General features: G+C 36.5%; 1 protein-coding gene across 1 annotated transcript in view; it reads right to left on the bottom strand.

Annotated features, from left to right (window-relative positions):
* Positions 1-203: 203 nt before the first annotated feature.
* LOC131678740 (uncharacterized) overlaps positions 204-17,019 on the bottom strand; it is a 36,695-nt gene continuing 19,879 nt past the window's right edge. Inside the window, exons 2-3 of the mRNA XM_058959025.1 lie at positions 3,996-4,063; positions 204-263 (exon numbers count right to left, since the gene is read on the bottom strand). The gene's annotated coding sequence lies outside the window, so the exon portion shown is untranslated. The remainder of the gene's footprint in view (positions 264-3,995; positions 4,064-17,019) is intronic.

Here is a 17,019-nt window from a genome sequence, read left to right as displayed (position 1 = left end):
GTTTCCACACGAAGCTTTTCTTCCAAAAGCCGGAGGCTTGCGGCGTTGCCACTACCACATCGTGATGCGAATGGTGCAAGTGGTCACCGTGTTGCTGAATCAGATCGTGATGGTGCAGCTCGGTGTGAAGGTCGGCATGGTGATGGTGCAGGTCGGCGTGCAGATCGTGGTGGTGTAGGTCGTGATGATCCAGGTTATGATGATGGAGGTCATGATGGTGTAAGTCATGATGGTGCAAATCGTGATGCACGGAGGTGGTAAAGCTGGGAATGAAACGAAATAGGAAAAAGATTGAAGAAGATTAGCGACCCATATGCCAAATTGACAGACGGAGACAGGTGACAATCAATTGAAATGCAAAATAGGTTGGAAATAAAATGAATGTTATGTAAGTGCAGTAAGGCTAATGCCTTGTTTAATCGAATGCGTTGGAGAATTGTAATTTTAAACACGTTTTATGAGGAACGTATCTTTGATGTTCATGCTAGTTTATAGTTAGCTTGTCTGGAATCGAAATTTAGTGATCGTAACGAAAACAAGCATTCGTTTGATCCGCCTATTACAACCATTAATATACATCATTTTTTTTTAATTTGCTCCCAATTTTGGAAATTTATAAATACTACTCCAAAACTATCTCTTTGAAAAAGTTACTTTAAAAGTGAAAAATGCAACAATTCTACTAGGCGGCACGATTCCACCAACAGTATTAGATTTATGCTACATTGAACCCATAGTATGATGTATGTTTGTATATTAGGGTGCCAATGAAAATGGTAAACTTGTGTTTTTCATACCAAATGCGTATAGCTTTGAAAAAATCTCTATACATAACTGGACAGGATCAAAGTTTTAATTTTCGAAATGCGATTTATTCTCCATAAACGTATTCAAGTGAGCAGAAATTTTGAATTTGCATTGGGAAGTTTTGTTACCATAAAAAATAACTTTAAAATTCACAGGATGAAATGTAAGCCCTAGATTTCGACGCTTCATGCTTTAAGTCATTTCGAAGCAAACAGGCTATTTGGCTGGGAAAATTTGATGACCACATTCCCCATACATTCATGGGTACTCTAATATATATTCAAGAATTTACGAACGTTTACCTTAACTTTCCGCATACCAAAATGTGGAAAGAATTTCAGACTATTAGTACCTACAATAATTACATTGTGTACCGTCTCAATTTCTGTGAGAACCAAAAAGTTCATAAAACCACACCATTCGTATGTTCTCGCTTACTACGCATAAATATACTCGAGAAAGTGAACGATCATAAACATTTGCCGATGAAGGAATAACAGCAACAAGAAAACAACCGGCATCGCGCCCGAGTCGGTCAGAATAATCGAGTTTTCACAACTCGAAAGCTGCGCCACGGGAAAATCTCTGCTTACTTTTCGCACCCACGCTAATCATGCAAGCTAATCGGATTTAAACGGCTCGTTTGGCGTTTTGTTTATGTGTTCTACCCGCTCGTTTTGGCACTGACGCCGCTCGCTGGAATACGGGAACCGCCGCCGGACGTTTCGTTTGACCATGCAGTGCGGTTAATAGCCAGAAGCAATTCAATCACGCCGGGGTTCGCTGGGTCGTAAATATCGCGCGATCGATCGAAGCTGTGAAACCTCAACCGTGCTGTTGTTTTGGCATATGTTGGATCAGGGACGGTTTTCTGGTCGATTGGAAAGTGAACGGTGAAAAAGGCAGCAGAGGTGTCGAGTCAGTTTGTTTTGTTTGTGGTAAACAGAAAAATGGAATGTTCTACTAAGGTCAGACCACGTTTGACGGTGTCCAAAAATAAACGAATGCCGAGTAAAAGTACTGATCTAGTTTCATTGTAAATATATAATTATCTATTAAAGAAAAACAAGTACTTGTTCAAATATTGTTAACTGTATCACAAAGGGTTGTTATGTTTGCTATTTTCAATAGTGTCGGTAAGTCAGTGGCGTAGCCAGGGGGGGGGGGGGGTTTGGAGGTTACAACCCCCCCCAAACCAAAATTAATTTGATTGAAAAAAAATTGATGCTGACGAATTTAATTTAATATTCCACAAAATATTTTTGGAAAAATATTCTCTGATCACTACAATGAGAACTGTGTTTAAAGCGTCATGAGAACTTTTGGAAAATTGTGGGAAGGGGATCTTGTAACTTATCTTTTAGCCAAAATCCCATAGTTGTCAAATTACTTCAATGTAAAAAACTGTCTGAATTATTATGAGCTCATTTTTGGAAAGATGCTTCAAAATATGGATTAGAGAAAATTTTTCGAATGGGAATCTAAATTTGAATAGGTTGATTGCATATAAAACATAAGCTTGTTTACCGAAAACTTACATACATTTCAACATTTGCTGAAAATGTATTTTTTTAGATTGTGTAGAGTTAGGCAACAATTCAATATGGTTAACAACAAGAATAACATTTCAGGAACTAGTTGAAAGGTGATGTAATTTTGTCTCTAGCAGGTCAGGATCGGTTTTATGAGCATTGGATTTTTGTTGTATTATCAACTATATGAAAAGCCTCTTAGCAGGATGCAATGAATGGCGTACTAAAATTTTGTGTGCTACGTACTAGTACTGCAAGTTGTGAGGTTGACTAATGAAGAAAAGTAAAATTAATGCTCGATAAAGTTTTAACGGTTACGATCACATTCATTCGAAACTGCCAAATTTCGATGTTAAGTAACATTGAAGAATTTCAAAACGTAAAACTGTTCATCTACTGATAGAATAATTTTGACCGTTAATCCTCCTAGAAGTAATTATAGAGAAGAATTACTCTTCAAGCATATTTGGATCGAGACTTAATGTCTCCAGCAAAGTTTTCGAAAGTGCTATTTCAAACAACTTTGTCAAAGACATAAATATCCCACATATTCAGAGTATCGAAATATAGTAGTGGAAAACCTTTACAACAAGCTATTCTGAAATTACTGTATTTGATAAATCTCTTCTGCGGTAATTAAATAATAAATTCACATTGCGTTCAAGGTGCCTTTGAAGCTTACAAAAAAAATAAGGGAACTGGATTTAAAACAAATAATTCCCAGATATTAAAAGGACTCAAAACACAAAGAGTGATTCCATTTTCAGGAGCTAGCATCAATTCGGCGCTAGCTTAGTCCGCCCACCAAGTTAGTGTCGGATTCTGATGAGATGAAGTCGAAACGCAAGTTTCAGTTCCATTCATCCATAATTTAGTTATAGGTTTTGTGTTCTCAACTCGTAATGATTGTTTCAAACAATTTTATCCGTAGCGCAGAAAAAAATAGTTTTCACCTAAATTTTTCTTCACTAAGAAGAAATATAGCAGGCCCAGTCCATTTAAATCCCTATATAATGAATTCATGTAGCCTTCATATTTTCAACAAAATTGTTTGAAATGACATTATCAAAAACTTTGCTGAAGGCACCATGTCGCTTAATATTTTTGAAAAATTAATTCACCATAATTACCTCTATGAGAGTTAATCACTAAAATTTCTATATCAAAGCAGGCGCTGTTTTATGTTGATAACTTCCCGAAGTTGTCAAACCTTCAAAATCAAGGATTATTATATTAGATGATCTTGAACGTTGAAATTTTTTTAGATCATTTGTCCCACTTTAAAAGATCGCAATTTTTGACTTCATTGACATATTATACAAGAAAATAATCTATAGAGGTTTGAAAACTGTTCCATGTTGATCCTTCTTGTTTGTAGACTGGAATGACATCTGTTAGACTACTTATGTTTTTGAGTTTTCAATAATTTATCAAACTCATATTAAATTTTAGCATTTTTTCAAAAAAATTACAATTTTCATCAAAACCCCCTCCAAACCAAATTCCTGGCTACGCCACCGCGGTAAGTTATATCGAAATGTTAAACCACCGATGAAAAAAACCATGAAACAAAACACACATGAAAATTACACATTTATGCATCGTCGTACATGTTTCTCATTTCGCAGTAAATCTTCAGAACCATTAAATATTTACCTTTCTATCTCGCTCGTCCCAACAATGCTGGACAGTGTCAAAGCTAATACTAGCACAGGTAAATGTATCTGAAATAAACGAATACGACACAAACATAATTATTAGAATACTGTAAACAAATAATTGCGGTAAATTTTAAAGGGTTTTATATAGGTTCATCGATTCAGTTAGTTTGTTCCTGATCAATGCGCGTAAATTTGAGGTAAGTAGACACATTAAAATCCCAAATCCCCATGTTAAGAGCGGCTCAAAACAGCGTCCGTCCCATAACGAGAGGCTTGAACCTTCGTTCGAATCAGTCACCAATTCTCAAGCCTACCTACTTTTTCTACTCAATCAGTGTTTTTGAGTCTAAAAACATTTTTCAAGAATAATTCAGCCCAAAGAAATACTTAATTCTTCCAACATGTCAACGAAAATTCTATTGTTTCATTCGAATGTGAAGCTGAAGAAATTTGTCAATTTCCTCGCAGTGTGCGTAATGAGAAGAAAAAGCAATCACCTCCGCCGAAAACAGTTGATGATCTCCGACTTCAAAGCCTTTCGAACTAAGCTTTCGACGTTCCGAAGATGAGAATGTCGAGTTACAGCGGAGGACTTGATTGGCCATAAACGACTACTCCAGTATCTTACGGAAAAGTTATATAAATTTTATTCATATGATTTCAAGACCGATAGATCATTCAAGGCTGTCTTGAATGGGTTGCCGGTTCTTATGAAAAGAAAGGCTAGCGGCACTAACACGCCTGCACGTTCTAGAATTATCCAGGAGCTTTAGACACATTCCAGTGTTAGGGGACAACGTTTGCACGCATTATGCAACTGTTAACAGCTTGTCGTTTGAAAAATCCTATGATGTACGCTCAAAACACTGAATTGAATACTTTAAAAGTCCTAACACAACGTTTATGTTATGGGTTCGATGTTTTTGAGGTTGTCATTTCATTCTGAGAGGTGAAAATGTCGCGTTAGGGGACAACAGAGCAAAATATTCATTTTCCAACCTACACTTGTATTTATCAAAAAACCTGCTCTAACTCCAACTTTAGAGCATCCATTTGTTCTAAGAATTTGATCATCGATAGACACAGAACAATACTGTATTCTTAGATTTTCGTGCTTTCATGAATTTTTTTTCACGGCCGTTGCAAACGCTCCGTTAGGGGACAACACCAAAACGAACACAAACGGTCGCATATGAAGTGTTGTCCCCTAACGCGACCGAAGTGTTTGTTGAAGCTCAAACAAAGCGAAGTATATTACCTCTAGACATGTGAATAATTCAAAACAAAGATTTGAAATGCCAAACTAGATGTATTTCTAGTTTCACCTTCATGTGTATTTGACAAATGATATTTAGAAATCAAATTAATGTGGATTGAGAACAGGCCAAACCGCATACCACAGTGTGGCCCGGTATAGAGGAGATTGTAGACCACAATCGCCACTTTCTAATGATTCGAAAAAGGTGGTTTCAAGTAGTTTTGGTAAGTTGAATACATTATTGACATCGGAATATATATTAAATAAAATTAACTGTTTATTAGGGTGACTCAATTTTTTTTTATTTTGTTGACCAAATTGACCAAATAAATTATAGATATGGTTTCGAATTGCGTTGGTGAATCAGAAGACGCAATTATTGCACAGAAACTAGTACCACCATCATCGACATCGACGATGCCGCATGTGTCCTTCAAAGTAGGCTTTGATGTTAGCTTACGGGGCATGGCGCTGAACCGTTCAACTTAGCCAGAAGGAATTTTCTTTCGAGAGTTTCAACAACTTGAATAGAATTGATTTAGATATCCGTAATGATTATTCATTACTGTTCCCTATGTTGTGTTTTGTTGTTCATCGTATAATATAATGTTGTGTTGTTATGAATATTAGTATAAGTTACCACCAGTCTGTACGAGCTTGCTCGAAGACGATGCAAAATAAATAAAAAAAATAAGTTTTTTCAAGCAATTTTAATGCGCTGACTTTGTTTTCTGACATTAAAAAATCTTGAAAATAAAATTTACTGTTGATTAGGGCAGATAAAAAAACGTCATTAAGGTGGTTCAATATTTATTTTCTTGTTGCGTTAAAAATAAACAAATGTGACACTGAAGCAACACAGCAAAAGTAAGACTGTCAAACCATTATACTCAGGCAAGCAGTTATGATATTTACATATTGTATATTTTGTCGCGAAAAACCAGTAATACGGTTGAAGTAAAGATTTCGAAATAGAATATCGCCCTTCCAGTTCAACCTCTGGCGTTTGTTCAACCGTTTCTACTATATCTACATATATCTGCAAGAAGGCACTTAATAGTTATGATTGCGGAAATTAATCAAAATGCATCCGCTTTACGCGATTTTTGGAAAAGAAGGGAAAGACGCAGCTTTTTGAAAATTTAGATATATTACGGTATGAAAAAATTGTTAAAAATCTGCATACAATTGCAGTCTTATGGGTCAGCTGGCCTGCTTGTCACTGAATTATCTAAATGATAGAAAACTGTAGAATTTCGTGAAATTGTATCTTTTATAATTAATTATAAACTGTGAAGTCCCGTTCCAATTTTTTTCAAAAATTTCTCCACGGTGATTTAGTTGGAACCGCAAATTTCTACTATCTTTTTATTTGTTCTGCTCCCAAGCCCAGTACGTTAGAAAAATTCGATCAAAAATGTTCATTTTCACTTAAAAGATGCAAATTTTCAAAAATTTCACAAAACTTTGGTTTAAAACTGTGAAGTCCCGTTCCATTTTTCTTCAAAAATTCCTTGGCGGTGATTTAGTTGGAACTCCAAATCCCTGCCATCTTTTTATTTGTGCTGCTACCAAGCCCAGTTCGATGGGAATTTTTTTTTCAATCGTAGGGCATTACAGTACAATTTTCGATTTTCGACTCATTTTTTCAAAAATTTCCAAGCCCTTGGATCTAAAAAAAATTTATAATTTGTTTTCAGCGGTTTTCGTTTATTTTGAGACTAGATGCTGATGTTTCATGCTATTTTTAGACATACTTAGATTTTTTTCGATTTTCAACATTTCATGTACTCCCCTTTGGATTTTTTCTTACATTATGAAAACAATATTCAAACGCCGCACCCCTTAATGACCTCCGATTGAGCTAAAAACTTGCATAGATTACTTTTTCGATGTAATAAGCATTTTATGTAAGACATTATGCGAAAATTTAAGATGACCATTTTCATTGATATCTTGCCTCTTGAACACCCCTAGTTCTCCATACAAACTTTGGTTTTAAACTGTGAAGCCCGGCTCCAATTTTTTTCAAAAAATTCTTCGCCAGGTGTTTCCTGGGACCCGAAACTTTCGCCATTTTTTTCGTTCTGCTCCCCGATCGTGTGCTGAACAGTGTTATCCCATCAATTTGAAAGAATATTTAAGGAGGACAAGTGAGTGTTATTCCCTATGACCAAATTCTTCCATGCGCTCTCATACTTGTTTGGCATATTGCGTTCCATTCCATATCTTTGACCCCTGTTCTGAAATTGTTGATTTAGTCTTAGATAGTTTATCCATTGATAGATGTAATAAAAACTCGATTATTTTGCGATATTATAAGGTTCGCCTTCCCCTTAATGGCATACCCCCCCTCCTCTCTTTCCACCCCTTAGGCCACTCATGCCACTGCGTGGCTGCGCTATTTCTGAAATAGGTTGATTAATTTTTCAAAAAAAATAGCGGTCTTCGTATCTTTAGCGAATTTGTTGAGACTGTCATTTGAAACAACTTTATTGACGGCATGAATATTACGTGTGGCGAGTATATCGAGCCCAGTGGCGTAGCCAGCGGGGGGTTTAGGGGGTTAACCCCCACCCCCAAACCAAATTTAATTGGACTGAAAAAAAATAATTGATGCTGACTAAATAAATTAAATATTTTACAAAATATGTTTGGAAGAATATTCTCCGATCACTACATTGAGAAGCTTGCTTTAAGCATCATGAGGACTTTTGGAAAATTATTGGAAGGGGATCTTGTAATTTATCTCTTAGCCGAAATCCCATAGTTGTCAAATTACTTCACTGTAAAATAAAATAACTGCCTGAATTATTAGGAGCACATTTTTGGAAAAAAGTTCCAAAATATGGAAGTTTGAATAGGTTGATTATCTATAAAACATAAACTTGCTCACCGAGTTCAGACAAATATTCAATGTGATTAATAACAAAAATAACATTTCGGAAACTAGATGGAAGATGATGAAAAATTACGTTTACAATTTTTTTTTTTATTTCGATTATAGAGGTTTTAACCTTAAGGTCATTCGCCTCTTCGGGTTAGGAAAATCTCTTATAAAAAATTTCTAACCCTATGTGCGGGGTCGGGACTCGAACCCAGGTGCGGTGCGTACAAGGCAATCGATTTACCAACTACGCTACGCCCACCCCTCTGTTTACAAATTGTCTCTAGCAGGTCAGGATCGGTTTTGATGAGGATTTACTTGTTATTGTATATTATTTTGTATATTATTGTATATTATATGAACATATTGTATATTATATGAACAGTCACTAAGCAGGATTGGATTTAACAAATATTTCAATATGTTTCAAGTAAGTGGCTATTAATGATGTATATTTCAGTGCTGAATTGAATTGGCGTAATACAATTTCGTGTACTAGATATTAGGACTCGTTGTCAAGTTGTGAGCTTGAATAATGAAGAAAAGTAAAGTAAATGCTCTACAGATTCGCATTCATTCGAAACTGTCAAATTTCGATGTTAAGCAACGTTGAAGAATTTCAAAACGTAAAACTTACTCATCTTCTGGTAAAATAATTTTGGCTGTTAATGCTCCTAGAAGTAATTATAGAGAATTTACTCTTCAAGCAAATTTAGATCGAGACTTAATGTCTCCAGCAAAGTTTTCGAAAGTGCTATTTCAAACAACTTTGTTGAAGACATGAATATCCCATATATCAGAGTATCGAAATATACATAGTAGTGGAAACCCTTTACAACAAGCTTTTTTCTGATATTACTGTATTTGATAAATCTCTTCTGCGGTTTATAAACAATAAAATTCACATTACATTCAAGGTATGAGTCTCTAAAGTTTTCAAGAAAGATATATTTTAGAAAACTAGCTTTAAAAAAATTCCCAAATATTAAAAGGACTAGGGGTTTGCCCAGAAACACAAAGTGTGTTTCCGTTTTTTTAGAGCTGGTATCAATTCGGCGCTATCTAGTGTCGGATTCTAAAGAGACGAAGTTGACGCGAAAATTCCATAACTAATTTAGTTAAACATTTGGTGTTCTCAACCCGTAATGATGGCTTTAAACGATTTTCTCCTTGGTGCAGAAAAACAGTTTTTACCTAAATTTTTCTCCACTAAGGAGAAATATAGCATGTTGATTTATATCTCGATATACTGCATTCATGCTGCCTTCAAATTTTCAAAAAATTGTTTAAAGTGACATTATCAATAACTTTGCTGAAGGCACCAAGTCTCTTACTATTTTTGAAGAGTTAATTCTCCATAATTAGGTACCTTTATGAGAACTAATCACTAAAATTTTTATATTCAAGTATGCGGTATTTTATGTTGGATAACTCTTCGAAGTTGTTAATCCCTCAAAGTTAAGGATTTTTAAATTAGGTGATCTTGAACGTTGAAATTTTTTTCGAACGTTCATCTCACTTTAAAAGATCGCAAGGAGCTGTTCTTTCCCGGTCCCGGCTGAACTGCTTAAGGTTGCACAGAGAATGCGCAAAAACGCAAACGAAAAAAGCAGTTTTTTTCCACACCGTATGTCAGATCTTCATAAAAATCAATCAGCCTGTGTAGAATGTTGTTACAGTACTGCTGATTGATTTTTATCAAGATCTGACATACGGTGTGGAAAAAACTGCTTTTTTTCGTTTGCGAATTTTGCGCATTCTCTGTGCAACCTAAAGTATGACAGTGAGCTACTATATGAAGTCGTACACCATATTAAGTCGAAAATGTGGAGCGAAGAGGAAGCGCCTTCTAGCTGGCTAGACTGCCTCATTTGCCCCCTCTTTAAGAAAGGGCATAGACTGAAGTGCGCTAATTATCAAGGGATAACCCTTCTTAATTCGGCGTACAAAATCCTGCCCCGTATTTTGTTTAACAGATTGAGACCGAACCGGAGTCCTTCGTTGGCGAATACCAAGTTGGTTTTCGCGAGGGTCGATCAACGACGGATGAAATGTTTACCCTGAGACAAATCCTTGATAAATTCCGAGAGTACAACTTGCAGAATTATGCTAGAACATGGTTTTCCGACGAAATTAACACGGCTGATTCGTGTAACGCTGAATGAATCGAAATCGAGTGTAAGGGTTGCAGATGAAATTTCGATATCTTTCATAACTTTTGATGGATTGAAACAGAGTGATTCACTGTCGAATCTACTGTTCAACATAGCGGTCGAGGGAGCGATTGGGAGATCTGGTGTGCAGAGGAACGGTATCAGCATCACACGATCGCACATGCTCCTGGGCTTTGCGAATGATATCGAAATTATCGGAATCGATCAACGTGCCATGGAAGAGTCATTTGCGTCATCATGAATAATTGAGTTCTTTGCGACCGGTCTCACGAACACTAATGATGTTTCCTGGTTGAAAACAAACCCATTTACTTTTGCCGTCTTTGTTTATTATTTTCCACCAGCTTGTAATGTAGTATTTGTGTCATGTGGCGTGTACGTACATGAGCCGTAGAAAACTCTATACCGGCAAAACAAAGTATATGGTCGTTGGTAAACAACGTTGTTCCAATAGTGGTAGTGGTAGTGTAGTAGTGCAAGATGGTGTAATATTTGAAATTGGAGATTAATTTGTGTATCTTGGAGCTTTAGTGACGTAGTAATCGTTATCGCGATGTTACTCGCGAGGTGAAAAGGGGTATTACGGCTGCAAATAGGGCTTATTACGGACTTCGTAACCAGCTTAAGGGGAGCGTCTGGTGTAAAGTGCTCAAAACGAAAGTTATTTTGTTTCACGATTTTGAAGGCATATTTTCAGTCACACAGAGCCACACATACGAGCGTTCCAAGAGTAGACGTCCAACCATTTCCACGTCGAGGAGCGCCGCTGCGAACACAATAGCTCTCGATAAAATTGTCTGATACGGGAAATTCAATAAATCTTCTAAAGCTTAGACTTGTAGTTAGTCGATGAACCACAAAAAATTAGGTAGGAGTAGTTTACAGTGTATTTTTTACACTGTATTTTTATTGCTGGCAGTTTTTTCGAAAATTGTTGCCGACAGATTGAAATCTGTGTGTGTGTTACAGCAAATTCGCGCGGGGAATGCATGGCTGTTTAAAATAAAAGAAGTTCCGCGTGGCCACCGAGATTGCGGAAGACCTTCCTAGAGGTTCAATATTATCAACTAAGCGGATAAAAAAGAAGTCGATTATTTTTGCCCTCTACAACAGACACCCCCTTAGGTGTCGCAGTCTGCGAACGAAGACGAAATTCGCTCTATATACGACCCTGATTCGCCCGGCGGCTTTATACGGTCATGAAGCATTGACGTTAAAGGAAGCCGACTGTAGAGCGTTAGGAGCAGTGCTGAGCTCCATCACAGTACTGATGGCAAACCTGCTAGACAAAAGAGAATGAAACGGTTAGCAGTTAAAACAGTAAGCGATGCTTATTGAGTTACGGTTCTCATTCCAATGAATTGACAACAATCAGACGGTTCTCTTCTGAATCTCTCACTCATTGGAATTATTATTGAGAGGAAGGCAAATTGGCATCTTATTACAAACAACGAGCTTGAATTAACAAACAGGCGGTTTCACATAAATAGCTATGCATAAAAGAAACAGAAAGGTGGAGAAAAAATCAACAAAGCACCGCATGCTGCCTGAATGCAATACACTGATAATATTTCGTTTACTATACCAATACAAAATAAATGGTATTCAATCTGGCTATCATTTCAAAGCGTTCTCTCTCACGGCTTCTGTGAGAGATAGTTAACTGAAACACTATCCGAGGAAAATGGAAATGAAATAACTGTCATTTTTGTGGTGATACGGTCACTTCATATTTACCCTCACAATTCAAAGACCATCGTGAGATTGCACAGCACTGGTTAGGAGTATTGGAGCGTATGGTGCTACGAACAATACTCGGCGGTAAGCAGGAGAATGAAATCTGGCGGCGTCGAACGAACCATGAGTTATTCCAAGTATATAAAGAAACGGATATTGTGAAGCTTATACAACACGGCAGACTGCGGTGGGTTGGACACGTGGTCCGAATGCCGGATGAGCGTCAAGCGTAGACAATATTCAACAATGAACCCAGAAGAAGCCGTGACAAGCCGCGTACACAATGGCTTCGTGCGATTGAGGAGGACCTGAGGGCGCTCAACGTTCAGGGCGACTGCAAGTGATTGGCCCAGGATCGAGCCCTACTCCATTCGGCGTAGGCGTATCGAGGAGCAGCTGTAGCTCATCAACATCAAAAGATCCCATTCTTTGACTTCTTTGACATATTATACAAGAAAATAATCTATAGTGTTTTGAAAACTGTTGTTGTTGTTGTTGGAAACATGTTGATTCTCCTTGTTTGTAGACTGGAATGGCATCTGTTAGACTACTTATGTTTCTGAATTTTCAATAATTTATCAAACTCATATTAAATTTTAGTATTTTCCGAAAAATCAACGATTTTCATCAAAACTCCCTCCAAAGCAAATTTCTGGCTACGCCACTGATCGAACTGTAAAATGATATTTACGAAATATTCTTAAACCTATTTTTTCTAAAACCATGCGATCATTCTTTTCCCCTTCTGCTAGCATCGATAATGTCCATATGAGCCATATGAGTTTATAACTGATTCGCTCTAGAACATCTACCCGTCTTTCAATTTCATTTCTTTCGTTTCTTTTAGTCTTAAATTTACCGAAAATAGCCAACGAAATCGATACAGTAGAACCTTGCGTCAATTGAAACATAGTAACAAATTCAAGCTTTGGATAAAATGTTAATTTTTATTGTTTATAAATAGTAGAAGAGAATTATCATAAACAGTAAGATCATAATAATTTATTTTAAAGGAAAATATAAATAGCCTGAACACATGGACCCTTAATGTCTTCAACGAAGTAATTTATACACTCTGGAAAACATTTCTGAAGACATTAACTCTCAAACTGAATTAGTTTGAACAGTGTATTCTCCATAACTACTTCTAGGAGAATCGACCGTCAAATTTTTTTTGTTAGATTATGTGCTGCTTTACGTTGTAAAATTCTTCGAACCACCCAAATTGGCTACGCCTCTGTTTGGAGTAATTTATTTCACCTATATATATATATATATATATATATATATATATATATATATATATATATATATATATATATATATATATATATATATATATATATATATATATATATATATATATATATATATATATATATATATATATATATATATATATATATATATATATATATATATATATATATATATATAAGGAAACTATTAGAACCTCGAACATCCATATTCATTTGATAAGGTTCAGTGCGACGTTTGGACAGAAAACGGAAACTGCGCTGAGCACCATAAAACATTATAGAGTCTCAAATCGTGTTAATGATATAGTGCACTTAGCTTAGCTTAGCTTAGTTAACCGCCCGTGAGTTTCCCGTAATTGATCAAAACCTGTTGAAATTGCATATTGAACCAATTGTATGATACTTGGGAGTAGTACATCATACTCAAAGAGACTAAAATTATAGTATGATCTTAGCAATACGTACGAAAGTCGCACGATTATTCGAAACGAGTAATTTGAACTCCGAACATCCGGTCATTGGGAGTATTGCTTCTTATTAACACTTCAACGATTATTTCCAAAGCCCGCAGTACAGTACAGCAGCTCACAAAAAGTATAAAAGATATCCTAAATGAATATGAAAATTCGCTGCGAAATGTTAATGACAAGTTGGCATCTCCACTCTCCTTATCTGACACGTTTCCATAATTGGGATATATGCCAAATTGCAAACGACATGCGTAATAAATATAATAAACACAGCGACAAGGGCTTTTGATTTATCGGCGTTCCAGAACTTCAATGGATGGAAGAAGAGCAATACTGGCAAAGACCGACTACCATATGAGCGGTTCAAACTCGCAAGAGTGACCCAGAGTACTGCACTGGATGATTTTGAAGAAAGGTCCAGGAGTGTGATTTTACGAAGTTTTAGCTTCCAATGGCCCTACATTTTCTGACAGAGTGAAACTCTGGAGTGTTCAAATGTTTACCACTGTTTAGGAAAGCAAATGTAGAACAAAGCTAGTGTCAGACCTTCATGAGACCTCAAGAAGTCTTTTGGAGGTATTTAATAAAAAAAATGGCTTATTTTGACACATCTACAGATCGATTGCCACACAAAATCACATTTTTTTTGTAATTCGACAGCTTCATCTTAGGCCAATTCAAAAAATCGCGACAAAGATCTTCAAATCATGAACATAAAACACGCTATTCTGACAGAAAAACTTATGACAGGCAGTAAACTTATGACGGAAACGTGATGAGAAATTACGAAAATCCGTGAATAAGCTCCTGAAATCATGAATATCGTTTCACTGTCGGCTGTGTATTTCCAAATTATGAACCAGAATCATTAGAAAAACTCAACGTGTGCAGGGGACAACCACAGTAACTCAGCCAAACATACGAATATAACGCTATGTATATATTCGAGGCGAACTAGTTTTTTCGAAACACAAATAGTTTCATGAATACGAGGTTTATTATTCATATTTTCAAGAACTTGATCACGATTTTCGTAAATCGTTCAGTTCACGAAATCGTGATCATTATTTCATGAATTTATGAACGGATTTTTTTCCGTTTAGTGAGCCATTTATGCGACTTCCAGAGGCTTAACACAGCAAACTGAGTTCGCGACCGACAAATTTTAGTTTCTTCGACCATCGGCATGGAGCTACACCTTGACATAAAGGGCGAACACGAAATTATTGCGACACATTCAACAGGGCATAACTTTTTTACCATTGAGTAAAAATGTATTGTAAGTGTATTGTTTGCATGCTGCCAAACTCGAAGTCGTGTTTTTCGATTCAACGAAAATGGAGGTGAAGGTGTTCAGTTTGTTCCAAAGGACATGAATCCGCCAAACTGTCCGGAGCTGCGCCCGGTGGAGCAGTACTGGGCAATGATGAAGCGGAAATTTCGGAAGAGCAAGAAAACAGTCAATGACGAGAAGGACATGTTAAGAAAATGGAAAAAAAACTGAGAAACTGGTACCAGATGACACTGTAAAGACTTTGATGGAGGGCATCAAGCGAAAATGCGTTCAATTTTACACTCAAGGCTCCATCGATTAACTTTTCTTTTGATTTTTGAAGTAAATATATGTATAAAACTACCCTAAAATTTTGGTTTGATTTTAAACATTATAAGAAAATTGGCATGACATTTTCGGTGTCGCAATAATTTCGTGTTCGCCCTTTAGGGATTCCCGTTGCCGTCGCCTTCTATAACATCTATTCTTGGCTGAGACACTTCAACATATCGGATATCGCACGACCTCTCGGTCTAGGCTTAATTCAAAGAAAGATAGATGACTATTAACAACAATTAACAACGGGGTTTATTTAAAACACTGTTCTTGAAACATTGACGCATATCACATAAATGGCGATAACATGTTAACCACTAAATTTGCAACATAAACTCTTAATAGTCACATACTTTACACTTCATTGCGGCTTAATCAACGGAAACTTATTCTGAGGCCTATCTCTATCAAAACACTTTCACAAACTGTTAATTATTTTCGCAAAACATACATTTTATACAATGCCCACCACCCAAAAGTATTTCCGTTCGATGTTCAATCACGTCGTTGTCCACAGTCCCCAAATCACGAACTGCATCAAAAAATACAAAAACTAAGCCACAGAAGATTCGCGTAATGCATTCGTCTGTCTCCATACGGTGATAGGAATACAATTACCAACTCAGTCAGCTGTTAAACATAATCCTCACTCTGAACATTGATAACCCCCTCCCCCGCACTTGTGGGGTGCGGTACAGAAGTAATTTCCCACTATCTTAGCGATTCAACCAGTCAATGTGTTGCGGTTGTACAAACGAACAGAATTCCTGCCTCCGTAGGACTTAACCTAAAAGATTAGCCCAAACAAACGACATTGATTCGAAATTCGACCGGCGTTCGAATCAAAAATGTTTTTTCATAACGGGTACGAAACGGTACGTGCTATTTCATAGCCGCGGAGACACTAGATGCGTGTTATCATGCATATTAAAACAATCACACGCGAAAACTACTCCTCATTGAGATTATGTGGCGACGTCAGACGGCTGGATAGCTGGTAATAAACGATTCACATGTTGTACATATTCATGAAGTTGTGGCTGGTTTGGTGTAGCTGATCAAATTACATATTTGATAATAACCTACATTGTGTTGTATAATAGTAATAAGTTTGTGGGCTACTTTTGGTTAGTTGTAATACCAATTGGTGTCAATTTTTTCAAGGTTACAAATTACACAAATAAGTGTAGTGAATACATTAATTCGAACATAATTGATAATGCATAATTCGAACATAATTGAGGTCTTCGCCCTAAGACCGAAAATGACCTGAGTTAGATAGTTTAATTTCTTCAGCAGCGCTACTGTTTACTACACACATAGTGAGGATATTGAATTCCAGTTTTTGGACATGGTGATATTTGTGATGGATACGGTTAAATATAAATTCCAGACCTTTTGGCATAATTTTCATAAAAATTAATCAGTTGTATTCTAACAATGCCCCAAATACGTTGATTAATTTTCGTGAAGATTGTGTAAACAGTAGTAAAAAAACTGGGTGCTTTTTGCATGAATTTGTGTAAAACGGAAATATCGTTTCCAACTATCATCTCAAAATCGGGTGCCAAAACGTGGATTCTGTAAGCACAAGTTCCATTTTCACCTTGTTCAACTATTCCATC

The sequence above is a fragment of the Topomyia yanbarensis genome, chromosome 2, assembly GCF_030247195.1.
Source record: "Topomyia yanbarensis strain Yona2022 chromosome 2, ASM3024719v1, whole genome shotgun sequence".
NCBI classification, from domain to species: domain Eukaryota; kingdom Metazoa; phylum Arthropoda; class Insecta; order Diptera; family Culicidae; genus Topomyia; species Topomyia yanbarensis.
The sequence above is the reverse complement of the archived record's forward strand: the minus strand, read 5'-3'. Positions and strand labels throughout refer to the sequence as shown.